Source organism: Strix aluco, chromosome Z (genome assembly GCF_031877795.1).
Source record: "Strix aluco isolate bStrAlu1 chromosome Z, bStrAlu1.hap1, whole genome shotgun sequence".
NCBI classification, from domain to species: domain Eukaryota; kingdom Metazoa; phylum Chordata; class Aves; order Strigiformes; family Strigidae; genus Strix; species Strix aluco.
In genome coordinates this window covers 42,473,164-42,486,143 of record NC_133971.1, presented here as the reverse complement: position 1 = coordinate 42,486,143, position 12,980 = coordinate 42,473,164, and the positions used below count along the sequence as shown (strand labels likewise).

General features: G+C 47.6%; 1 pseudogene; it reads right to left on the bottom strand.

Annotated features, from left to right (window-relative positions):
* Positions 1–11,879, bottom strand: part of LOC141918790 (hydrocephalus-inducing protein homolog) — an 80,834-nt pseudogene extending 68,955 nt beyond the window's left edge.
* Positions 11,880–12,980: the final 1,101 nt, after the last annotated feature.

Here is a 12,980-nt window from a genome sequence, read left to right as displayed (position 1 = left end):
GGCACTTGAAAAGGCGTCATCGATACCCACTGGACCTCAGGCTTTTCTTGTAGAGGCAATAAAGAAATTAGGGGAAGGAATGAAAGAACAGGCTCAGGCTACTCAAAGTCAGGTTATGGCAGCCCTTGCGCCTCTCCAGACTTCAGCAACAGTTAAAGTGCAAACACCTCAAAAGGGGCAGCTGCGGTGTTACCGATGCAGAGCTCCAGGGCATGTACGAAAGAGTTGTACAGCCAGAAATGTATGGTGTCAAACTTGCCGATCCAACTCCCATAATGAGGGGGCTTGCCGCAGACGGTCGGGAAACTCCACACGAAGCGCATTCGCCGGCCGCCGCGCGACGACGAAAGTTGCAGCCGCAGCGCAGTCCTTCAACCCGCCACACGGGGAAGTCTCGGGTTGGACCTGGCAGCAGCAGTAGATGTTACCCTGTTAACAAATAATCCTCAAACAATATCTACGAATGTACGAGGACCTATCATTATTAATGGGAGAGCCATGGGAGCTTTATTATTAGGAAGATCATCGGCATCACAATGTGGACTATTTGTTTTACCGGGAGTTATCGATGCAGATTATGAAGGTGAAATCTATATTATGGCATATACACTGAATCCACCAGTAAAGATTGCACAGGGACAACGGATTGCACAGCTGGTGCCCCTGCCACAAGTGACTCAAACAATACGACCAGTGACTGAAGAGAGTCGTGGAAACAAAGGCTTCGGATCTACAGGAAGCCTGACCCTGCTAACACTAAATCTGAGTACGAGACCCAGAAAGACTGTTCATCTGTCATTTCAAGGTAACGCAATAACTGTGGAAGGGTTGTTAGACACAGGCGCAGATTCCAGCGTACTGTCGCCTTCTTCTTGGCCACAAGGCTGGCCGTTACAAGAGCATACCACCACCATCACTGGCGTGGGTGGTTTAACTTTAGCTAATCGAACGCCGCCCCTACAATTAACAATTGAAGGACAAACAGTCACAGCGGTGCTTGCTGTAGTGCAATTACCTCCAGGGGTAAACTGTTTAATTGGAAGAGATGTGTTAGCACAAATGGGAATAGTTTTGACAAACGATCACCATTTATTCTAATGGCCATTGCTTGGACTTTCCTTGGACATCTGACGATCCAATATGGGTAAAGCAATGGCCACTAAAAAGGGAAAGTCTTGAGCAAGCACACCTGCTAGTACAAGAACAATATCAGCAAGGACATTTAAGATTATCTACTAGTCCTTGGAATACTCCGATATTTGTCATAAAAAAGAAATCAGGCAAATATCGACTTTTGCATGACCTTAGGGAAGTAAACAAACAAATGGAACCAATGGGGGCTTTACAACCAGGTATGCCGAATCCAGCTATGTTACCTTATGAATGGCCTATATTGATTGTGGACTTAAAAGATTGTTTCTTTACGATTCCGCTTCATGAAAGGGACATGCGCCGATTTGCTTTCACTTTACCAACAATAAATAGAGAAGGGCCAGATCAACGGTTTGAATGGACAGTTTTACCACAAGGAATGAGAAATAGTCCAACTTTATGTCAGATTTTTGTAGATGCAGCCTTACAGCCATTACGTCAAAAATGGACTAATGTTATAATTTATCATTATATGGATGATATATTATTTGCGCAGAAAGAACCATTTACAGAAACACAGATAAAAGAAATTGTAAACACCCTCGCAAAGCAAAGATTGGTAATTGCACCAGAAAAGATACAAAAAACAGCTCCATGGAAGTATTTGGGATTGTCTTTGATGAAACAAATAGTAACACCACAAAAATTGACAATTAATCCTGAAATCTCAACACTGCACGATGCTCAGAAGCTATTAGGAGATTTGCAATGGCTAAAACCTATAGTGGGCATTCCAAACGAACTTTTACAACAATTACGACCACTGTTAAAAGGAAATGACCCTGCACAGGTGGTGTCTTTATCAGCACACCAGAAGCGAGTGCTACAACAGATTATGGACCGTATTACTTCTGGACAAGTGCGTCGGAGAGATGCTGAGCTCCCCCTGGACATACTTGTGTGGATGGGTTCACAGCATTTGCTCGGAGCTATTATGCAGTCCAAAAAGAAAACGGGGGAGACATGGGTGCTAGAATGGATCACGCCAGCATTACAACAATCAAAATCTTTACTTCAAAGAATTGAGGCACTAGCAAATTTAGTAAAGAAAGGTCGTGTGCGAGTTATTCAAATAAGTGGAAGAGAACCTCAATTCATATACTGTCCAATGCAGAAGGAAACCATGCAATGGTACCTGGCAAATAGCATAGCATTGCAGGAAGCCATGTTAAATGGGCCAATGATGTTGTCAACTGATCAATTATCTATGGAACCTTTGAGATGGTTAGGACAATTACATTGGATTGAACAGCCAAAAAGACAACAGGCGCCGATTCCGAATGCCATCACAGTTTATACAGATGCAGGAAAGAAATCTCAGACAGCAGCTATAACGTGGCAGGAAGATAATACATGGAAACATGAGATATTAAAAGCCACAGCACAAGACACACTACAAACTTTGGAACTGTTGGCAGTAGTTTGGGCGATGGTTAAGTTTAATGGACCATTGAATATTGTAACTGATTCTATGTATGTAGCAGGAATAGTAGCAAGGATAGAAGATGCAGAAATCAGGATTTGCAAAAAGACATCAAAGTGCATGTTAGAGATCTAATTACTGGCCAGTGGAGCGGACCATGTGAATTATTAACCTGGGGCAAGGGTTATGCTTGTGTCTCTACAGATGCTGGCCCTCGCTGGGTTCCTGCTTGGTGTGTTCGGCCTGTGCTGGAACCTGCATCAGGCTGAAGGATGGGTAGTTCCACAACCCAAGCAGAATATCTGGGTAACTTTGGCAAATATGACACATCAAGAAACCTTGTGCCTTTCTACTGCGAACCCAGAAAATCCATTCTCCACGTGTTTGGTGGGAGTGCCAGTAGACACATGGCCAATCCCACAAACCCTTCAGGCTTTCTCTCTTTGCAACTCTTCAAAAAATTGTACAGATAATTGGGATGGTGTATATAGTCACCTTCCACAGGTTACGCAAGAACCCCAAGAGCTAGAGTTGCTAGGCTCTGTTATAATGGATGCTTGTGTGTTTTTTAATTACTCCTATAACACCACACGGAGAGGGCAAAATGTGAATGCAACTAATGCTGCTTATCATAATTCAACTGCTTGGTGCAATTATACTTCGACTAACATCTCACGATCTTTTGCTGTTCCTCTTGCATTACCTCCTGGTGTGTTTCTAATCTGTGGAGATCGTGCCTGGGGAGGCGTCCCATCTAAACTGAATGGAGGCCTGTGTAGCCTCGGACGTCTCACGTTATTAACACCAAATGTGTCAATGATTCTGAATATGACTCGAAAACATAAGCGAGTCCCAAGGACCGTTCATCGGTTTGAAAGTTCTTGTCGAGATAACGTTGAATTCTGGAATCCAGGCCAGATCATAACGGCCTCCATATTGGCACCAGGAGTTGGTGTTGCAAATGCCTTAACGAATTTGAATAAGTTGGGATGTTGGCTTAGCAAACAGACTAACGCTACTTCTTTAGCTTTAAGTGGCCTTTTAACTGATGTTGATAGTGTTAGACATGCTACTTTACAGAACAGGGCTGCAATTGACTTTTTGCTTCTAGCGCAAGGACATGGATGTGAAGATTTTGATGGAATGTGTTGCATGAATTTGTCTGACCACTCAGAATCTATTTTCAAAAGCATACAGCAGCTAAAGGATGGTGTCAAACATTTAACAGAAGAAGATGGATTAGATTGGTTAACAAGGATGTTTAAAGGTTGGGGACTTTCTGGATGGTTGATATCTCTGGTCAAAACTGTGGGGGTCATGATCTTGGTAATTGTGGTTATACTTTTGATGTTGCCATGTATTGTCAGTCTTCTGCAAAGGGCCCTGCAATATTTTTAGCACAAGTGCAAAAAGAAAACGGGGGAGATGTGGAGCAGTTTGCTAACAACTGGCTACGTGAGAAAGGGCATAGCACCGAGGAACTGCTGACAACGGCGACGTGATGGGAAAATACCGAAAAGTATCAAAGAAGAACAAAGAACAGAAGCAAGACTATGTACAAGGCCTTGCAGAAATCATAAGGGGAGGGATTGGTATTTAACCTTAGCAACCAATGTATCTAACCTTAGCAACCTATAAGGAGCTCGCTTTTGCAATATGTATGAACTGATTATTGTAGATATAAAAGGAGTGTGAGTACTAATAAAGTTGAGCCTTTGTGCATTAAATGATGGCTGGGCTCCCTCTGCGTTCTTTCAACACACTGGAACCAGGACAGTCCTCAAAACCCACAGCAGATGCCCTGTTCTGAATCCAGCCCAGCAGGTTCAGCTTCCACTGAAGGCACCAACCTCTCTGGACCTCCAGTCTCACCTTGTTCTCCTCAGGGTTGAACTGGATGCGGAAAGTTGAACACATGCCAGGTGCTACCTTACAGCACACACCACCGGGGCTGGTGAACTTGAAGTAAGACGACGTCTCCAAGACAACCTTCACCAGCTGAGAAACCTGCAGGAAAGACAGGAAACTATGATTTTGCCACTCATATGGAAACATGAGGAGAAAATACCTGGCCATGCCCTGGGGACATCCTGCCTTAACCACCTTTCCAAAGCACTTTTAACTCTTGAGGTTGTCACAACCCAGACTGGAAGCCCAGGAAGTCGCAACAGTTCCGTGATCCCCTTGGGTTAAATTAAGGTGAAACGACACCAAACGACCGGTTAAAATGTTTTACTTGCAGTAGAAAACAATTTAAACTTGGAAAAGAATAATAAACAATGTGATCTCTTATAAATCTGTAAGAAATAAAAGAAAGGAAAGAAATAGAAAGGTGAGAAAGAGAGTCAAAGAAATCTGGATCAGCACCCCTGGATCCAGAGTTGTCTCAGGTCCGACCATCTTGGGTGGTGGGTGCACACACAGCAAAGTTTCAGTTTCATCTTATCAGCTGATTAACATACTTCTGCTTCTGGGGCAGAAATGCTTACCTCTCGTCAGGCCTTGTCGCCTCTTCAATGGTGAAGGCACAAAGTCGTTAGCAAGGCAAGCATGGTGTCTGGCTTACACAATAGAGCCACACAGTACCGGGCTTACACAGTGCAGACAGTGATTAGCGGTCTTTGCGCTTGAGGGGAAACTTTTGGTTTCACTCAGTTTCCCCGCTCTGAGGCCCACATAAGAAGTTTGTCAATACAACCGCAAGGGAGTGGGGGGTGCGGCCTTCCATACACCCCCGCTCCCTCGGGTGACATTCCTTAGACTAATCACAAAGGCCACAGCTTGTCCTGGAGGTTTTCTGTGTCGATGAATGTTTGAGGCATCAATTCCTTCAGTTCCTTACAGAGGTACATTCACCTAATACACCAGGATGGAATCCATCCTGCCAGGGCAAAACAGCTCTAGGCCAGAGGCAGTACGGCAACGCCCTGCTGTGAAGGAATCACCGAGCAGGTGAGACACCAGCAGCACCAAGCGATAATACCTGAATCAAGTCCACATATCAACCAGCCCAAAGAACCTGCGGGCTTCTGCCTGCACACACCCAAGCAGTCATGCCTCTGGAGGGGGATGAAAGACCTGAAGGCAAAACAGTACCTGTTATACTGGGGGGAGGAAGAAATTCACTACTAACATACTGGGTTTGAGTGGGGCAGTCAAGCTGCAGTGCTACAGTCATGCAGGCAGACCAGCAAGAGGAGGAGACCACAGACACTGTGGCCTTACTGGGAATAAAAGGAAACCTGAAGAGCAAAACGAGGAACATAGAAAGACAAGGAGACAAGAAACAAGGAGATGGCTAAGGGAATTTAAAGGGGGCTGTAAAGAAGCAAGGGAGAAGCCCAATACAATACAAGGAAAGTCTGATGCAGAAGATGAGAGCGGTCAACTTGCCAAAATGATGGAAAGCCAGACAACCCCCCAGGCTGGGCCTATCAATTATGGGCTTCAGAGGCATTTTCTGCCTTGAGATACATGACCAGCACTGACTCACAGTGTGGTTTCATTATTAAAAGCCACTCTCGGCTCTCTGGAGGCTCTTGCTGCCTGGTGCCTGTAGCCAGGCAGCTGCCAGTGCAGGCAAGGCAGATTTCTGGGCATTCCTCCCCACACCCAGGAGTCCAGGCAGGCACCTTGCTGCAAGTTTCTGCCCTCTGGGATACCACAAGCACAGACACAGCAAATAGGTGTTTTCTAGCACACTGATATCAACCCCTGAGCATCAAATCTCATCTCAGAAAGTCTAAAACAGGCAATTTTGACTGACAGGCAGCTTCGCTGATAAACAACAAACGCACGTGAGGCTTGGGAAAAATGGAGGTTCATTCTTCACCACCCGCTCGAGCCTGATAACCCATGGCCAAGGCAGTCCTGAAGTCTCCAAACGCCCTTTGCTCCCAGCAGTGCCCTGGGACAGCGAGTTCCAGGAGTCAATTTCACACTGCAGACAAACATTTTGGTCACCAAGTCCCTTGGGAGATGAGCTAAGACCTTCAGCAAAAGCCACCCAGAACATCGCTGAGGGTGGTGAGGAGCAGCCTGAAGACAGAAAAGCAATTTTACAACACACAGGGAAGAGCAGTAACTATACAGCAAAGCACTTCTGTATTTGAATGATTACAGAGCCTCTATCTGGAATATATACTTTGCTGTCAGCTGGATTTTTATGGATGAGACAACCTCAGGCTACCATGCAGTATAGGTCAGTGTGATTTGGAGGAATCTGTGAAACTGGTGAGAAAACTTTGAGACAGAGTACAATGTTGCTGGACATCACCAAAAGCCAACAAAATTAGAATATAACCACCTCTCTTGGGATTATCATCTCTATGTTTGTATACTTAAATATGCCAAGGATTTTCCTTAAAGCTGATCTTACTTTTACACCAGAGCTGTCCAATGGCTGAGGTCTTACTAGCTTCAAAACTAACTCCTTTTGGAAAAAATCAACAGCTCACACATTGCCTCCCCTTTACAGGGCATAAAAATCACAAGGTGCAGCTGTACAAGTTTATTAATTTTTACTGGGAATAGCAGACATGTTGATGCAGATGTTCTTTTCCACTGGAGGAAGCATGAATAGAGCAAATTGACTGTTTGCCTGTTGGCTGGTACTTGGCAACGTCAAATACTTTGAAGTGCTGTCTGGATAACAGAGCAGCTGAAGCCAAAAGCCTTAATGGGAACAAAGCAGAGCTATAGGAAAAAAGAGAAGCTGAGGCACATTTTAATCAGGACAGAGGATACTACAGCAAAGAGTGCCCAGAATCAGCGTGGACCCCATGAATGGTATCCCTTGGATAGGGGCACCCACGCTGCTCTTTCCAGTATTCCCAAGCTAAACGCCAGGCCAGGAATGGCGCAGGACTCTCCAGGAACAACTGAGGGACCACCCTGCAACTGTCTTTGCCAAAGGGTCTTCCATTTCCAACCATGTCCCTGTCAAAACCTGTTATCTCAGAATACATTTTGACTTCTCTTGCTGTTCCCCCACCTGCAACATGCCCTGACAGCTTTTTTTGTCCACTTGTTTGTTTTCCAACAAGACTGGTAGATTTGGAGGGGGGGTTAATTCACGTGCTCTCACGTACACTTCCACCTGCCCATCCTGCCCTCCTCTCACGTACACATCTTACTCTTTATTACAGAACAGTATCTTTAATTACACCTTTCTTTTTCTGAACATTCTCTGCTTCCAGCACACTTACTCTTACGTGTCAAGAGAAACCCTTGCATGTACAATGTTCTCTCCCAGAGCACCTTCCCACTCAGCTCCTTTCCTCCCTCCTGTCTTTTCCCACCAGCTGCTCTTGGCACATGCCTCATTCAAGCAAACGTTTCCCCTGCCGAAATTCAAAAGGTCTCAATTTTCCTCCTTACAGTGCAACAACATTGCTGGCATTTTTCAACTTCTCCCTTCTCAACTTTCCCGGGAAATCTCAAAACGATCACAATTTTTTCAAGTGAAGGTGGAGACCTTCAAGAGAACATTACTCTGGATGTGCTGTGGTTCTCCAAAGGGAAAGCAGAGAGCCACGTTGCTTAGAAAAACCTGAGCAGAACTGCATTAAGCTTAGCAGGAGCCTAAAGTGGCACCTAAAGGCCTCCCACTGCTTCTGCTAAATCAGTCCGTTTCCCCTGCTGCTTCAAAACACCCTTCCTGGAGTGCTAATGCCACTAACCATAACTTCCTCCAGCATGGAGAAGGCTCAAGCCCTGGGCTTTGACAGTGAGCTGCACAGAGGCAGCTAAACAGGCTGTGAGAGGCAGAGGTGTCCTGCCAGAAACGGAGATTAACCAGGGAGCCACCAGCACATGGTGCACACTCGAGGTAAAGCAGGAGAGCAGAAAGAACTGTACAACCCTCAACATTCCCATCAATCCAGGGCTTTCAAGGGGAAGGACGCTGACTAGAAAAGCTCCTTTGAGTTAGATACCACCAATGCACGGCCAAAATCAGGGGGAGGATTCCCAGCATGGGAAGATTTCCACTGTCTTGCAAAATAAAGGTGGTGAGACATTTTATTCTGGATGTGCTGTGCTGCAGCAGGTAACTTGTTACGCTCTAAACCACAGGAATTACACTGCTCTCCTCTTCCAGCACAGTGTTAAAGCTCCGCATCCCAGCACTTACCTTGTCAGTGTTCCTCAGAATCAGTGGCACTTCGTAGACCTCGACGGGGACGTAGTTCTGAAATACCACCTCTGAAGGAAAAGGCTGAAACAAGCTCTGCTCCAGGTCAACTGCTGAGAACTGGAGAGGCAAGACAGAGCGGTGAGAGGAGGGTCACCTGCTGGGAGAAGGATTCATGAAAGAATCCTACCGATCTCCAGTGGAGTACAGTCTCTTGGTGAGTACGTCCACGTGGCTCACGCTAGGGAAACAGCCCCCCACCTGTGTTCTGAGCTGATCAAAAGTTTCTGGACCACACTGAGCAGGCTCAAGCTAAGAAGCTCTTTTGGCGGGTGTTCCTCCAGGTTTCCTTCTCCAGAATGCAAGGCAGCGCTTACTGCCAGCAGAGCCCTGTGCTAACGTGGTCACACAGCTCCAGAGCACTTCCTGGAAGAGCCACGAGTACTCACGGAGCAAGCGAAACCCAAGAATTTACACGAGACTCCATGGGAAACAATTTTGGGATGATCTTTACTCTGAGACAGAGAGACCGAGTCCCACACATCCCTAAATACCTTTTTGATAGAGAGCCTAGAAACCACTTAGAAGACCACACTACCAGAGGAGGTAAGGCTAAAAAGAAAGTAACACAGTAGTTGGGAAAAAGACAAAGGAGGTGAATGCTGAATAGTGGTAAGGTTTAGCTCTTTTCTCAGCATTACTGGGCAACTTGAGTAAGACTGGACTTGGTATCTCCTTTATCCACAGGCTTTAAATAGATGCTTTATTATATTCCATTATTGCCATTTCATTTAATACCACCGCAGAAGCACGTCTGAAAATATACACAAACCGCAAATGTTCACAGAGCAGAGGCAATACTTGAGAAAATTCCTCCCTGCTTTGTCTCCCCTCTCCCAGCTGCACTGTTCCCACTCAAAAGACCCAGGCAGGCCTCCTGCTGCTCCACAGGAGCCATGCTCACACGGCAGCTTGTGCCTGCAGCACGCTGCCAGCTATGTGTGCGCTCATCTGATGCGTTCCCAACCTCCTGTGCTGCCTAGGGCAATCCTTAACCAAATGGTTACAGGTATCTTGCTGCCAATTTTCCACTCAACAGCCTACCTCAGCGATCCACCCGTTTGGACTGTGTGCTACAGTGAGCAGTCCTGTGAGAAAAGCAGCTTAAACATACATCTAAGTGATCCAGAGAACGCACTTCCACTCCCCTCTGCCCAGGGCAATTCCCCTGTATATCTGGCAGCCTGCAAAATCTAACACCCTGTAAAGGTCCCACACATTGTTCCAACCCAAAACATTAATGCACTTGGTTTTGTTAAATCTTAAGTAATTACTATAGGCCCTCAGCCTTCAAAGGCCAATGCTGCCACCGTTGAGGGAATCCCATGACCCCAAGCATTTGACAGTGACTACACCAAAGCACGAGGTGGCTATTTCACCAGGAGGATGGAAAATGGCAAGCTCAGGCCCTTGTGGCCTGCCCCAGCCTTTCCCCAGTATCAGCTAAACTCCAGCAAAACCCACCAACTTCAGCAGAGGTTATTTATATTGACTTAGCACAGATCAGGACTTCCAACCTCTCACCAGGGAAAAACGTTCTACCTTTCCCCAGCAGAAGGAACTCCACCACCACCAGCAGTTTGAAAAGACAACAGGCCCTAGTCACTGAGGTATTCAGATGAGCCGGAGGCACTCCTGTCACAAACACACACCCTCTTCAAATGTCACATCAAACAGCAAGGAAAAGGGCAGGAAAAGGCTACCTTGTGATGGGAGGTTTCACCCATGTCTAGAAGCTGGGTAATCCGGGGCCGCCTCATCTCCCGGGTGCTGGCCAGCCTCTGCTTGGTGGTAAGAGACATCTCCTTCAGGAAGGCAGAGGGAGTCAGCTGAAATGCAAAACACCAGCAAGAGCTACAGAAATGCCTTTCTGCAGAAAGACTTTTCTCGTTCAAGTGCCACTGATGAGTAATTTGTGATCACAGCCACTAGGATAGTCCTGGAAGTCCCGTAAATTACCTGCTGAAATATTTAACATCAGTAAATTAATGATATAGAGCGGAATACACACGCTCTAAGCAAGTGGCTCTGTCCCATTAGCTTCTCCTTCATGAGATGATGTGACATGTTTGGGGATTTCTGCTCTTCGGGTATTTGTACCCTCTTGAGTTTTGCTGGATTGAGCCAGAGACCTTTGAAGAGAGCGGGGAGGAGTTATCAGACATCCCCTAACTTCACCCTTGCACAGTGCTCACAACCAACACGCAGGTGGAGATGGCACTGCTGGATGAGTCAGAGGAAAGCAGAAAAGCAGCGTTGTGCCAAGACTGAGGTGGAGATGAATGGGTCCAAGTTTTCATTATTTCTTTTCCATTAGCACTTGTTTTCTCTCTGTTCTGGCCTCACAGACCCCTCCACAGAAGGATACAGAGATATCTCCTTGACAGAGCCTCAGCACTGGGTCACCTCCAGTGAAGGGAGCTCCAGCCAGCAAAGGGGACAGTTGTGGATGGGAAGGAGGAATCGCCCTGGATCCACTGCTGTTTGCAGGGCTGCATCTGTGCTCCACACAGGACACGAGATACCATGAAACAACTCTTTTGGAAGCTATTCTATCGGGAACCAGCCGTGTCCTGTCAAGACTCCAGGTGGTTTGAGCAGCCTACCACATGCCCAGCTGCCCAGAGGTGTGGCCAGGGCAGCACTGGCAGGTATGCCCACGTGACAGAAGATGTTACTGTCCACATAGCAAAGAGGACGGACGGAAGCACATGTTTGTGCTTCAGCTGTTCCCGTGCAATGCCCAGTACATTCCTTTATCTCAGCTCCGCTGGCACGTTCAGGCAAGACCCTGGACTTTATCCTGAAGCAACACAGTCCACCCCCCACTGCACCATGACAGCCCCCTCCAACAGAAGCATGGCAGCAAACAGGTGGGGAGGTGGTGCCTGGCTCCACAGCACCCTGACAACGGGAGGGGAAGGCAGAGGAGGGACAGGGGCAGCTTCCAGCCTTAACCCAGCTCCTACCCGGCCCCCAGCAGGTACTTACAGTCACACGCTGCTCTGCCTCTCTGACCAGCTTCGGATAACAACGTACTGCCACCTTACTCTGGAGTCCATCAGCCATTTTGGAGGATCCCATGGACCGATGAATCTTGCCAGTGGCCATGACTAGGCAAACCTGGAAGGAGTAACAATGAGACTTTGAAAATCCAGAATCCCATTCACAGCAGACCCAAAGGATACACCTGTGTCTCCAGGCTGTGGAATCCTTCCTACGTGGAGAACATAAGGCCGTCCCACACTGTTTCGTGATTAGACCATATATAAGTGGCAGAGTTAAGATTCATAGAAGTAAAACTCCATAAAAATATTCCCTGAGACAAAAAAGCCTTTTGCTGTGGGTGCAGTCCCACGAGCCACAACTATATCTTTTCATGAACTTTATCTGTCAGCTGAACAGTGAGATCCACCAAGGGTCCCTTCCAAGGGTCTGATGGAGAGTCCCCAGCTCCACATACTATCATTTACTGCGGCAGCTCCTGCCTTAAGTCTTTACAGTACCATTTTCCCCTTCCCAGCATCCGATCTCTGCTATACTGGCTTGGCAACTTTGCATCTCCTTTTTTATTTACTCTTTTTCTGACATCTGGACCACATTTAATAGAATCATTTAGGCTGGAAAAGACTTTTCAGATCATCGAGTGCAGCTGTAGACCTAGCACTGCCAAGTCCATCACTCCTTTCCCTGGATGTACGCAAGAACTGCTGCTCAGAAAATCCCTATGGATTTCAAATGCAGGACCGAGGGCCCCCTGCCCCGGGCACCACCCTGCCCCAGGCACCCCCCTCTTGCACAAGGGATGCCCCCAGCCCTGCGGCATGGGGCAGGGGGTGTCACACCCCCTCCCCCGCCCCGAGCTCCCCTGCACCCCGGGTCCCTGCTCCGCCCTGCTCCCAAGCCCCCCCCGCCCACCCGCGGCTGAGCCTCCCGGCAGCACCGGCACCCAGAGCCGCCCTCCGGCTTTCGGCCAGGGAGGGGATGCAGCCACCACCCCCCCCAGCATCCCCCACCTCTCCCTCTCTGGGGAACACCGAGGGGGGCAACAGAGCCTCCAAAGCCACTCACACACAACCCACAGTGGTGCCAGCACCCCCCTCCAAAAGGATGAGCTGCTTCCCTCTCCGCACGCTTGGTCCTAACCCGGATCCCAGTTCCACCAGCTCAGCTGCTTTGCTGCCAGCTCACACCTCCCAGCCCGCCCGCAGC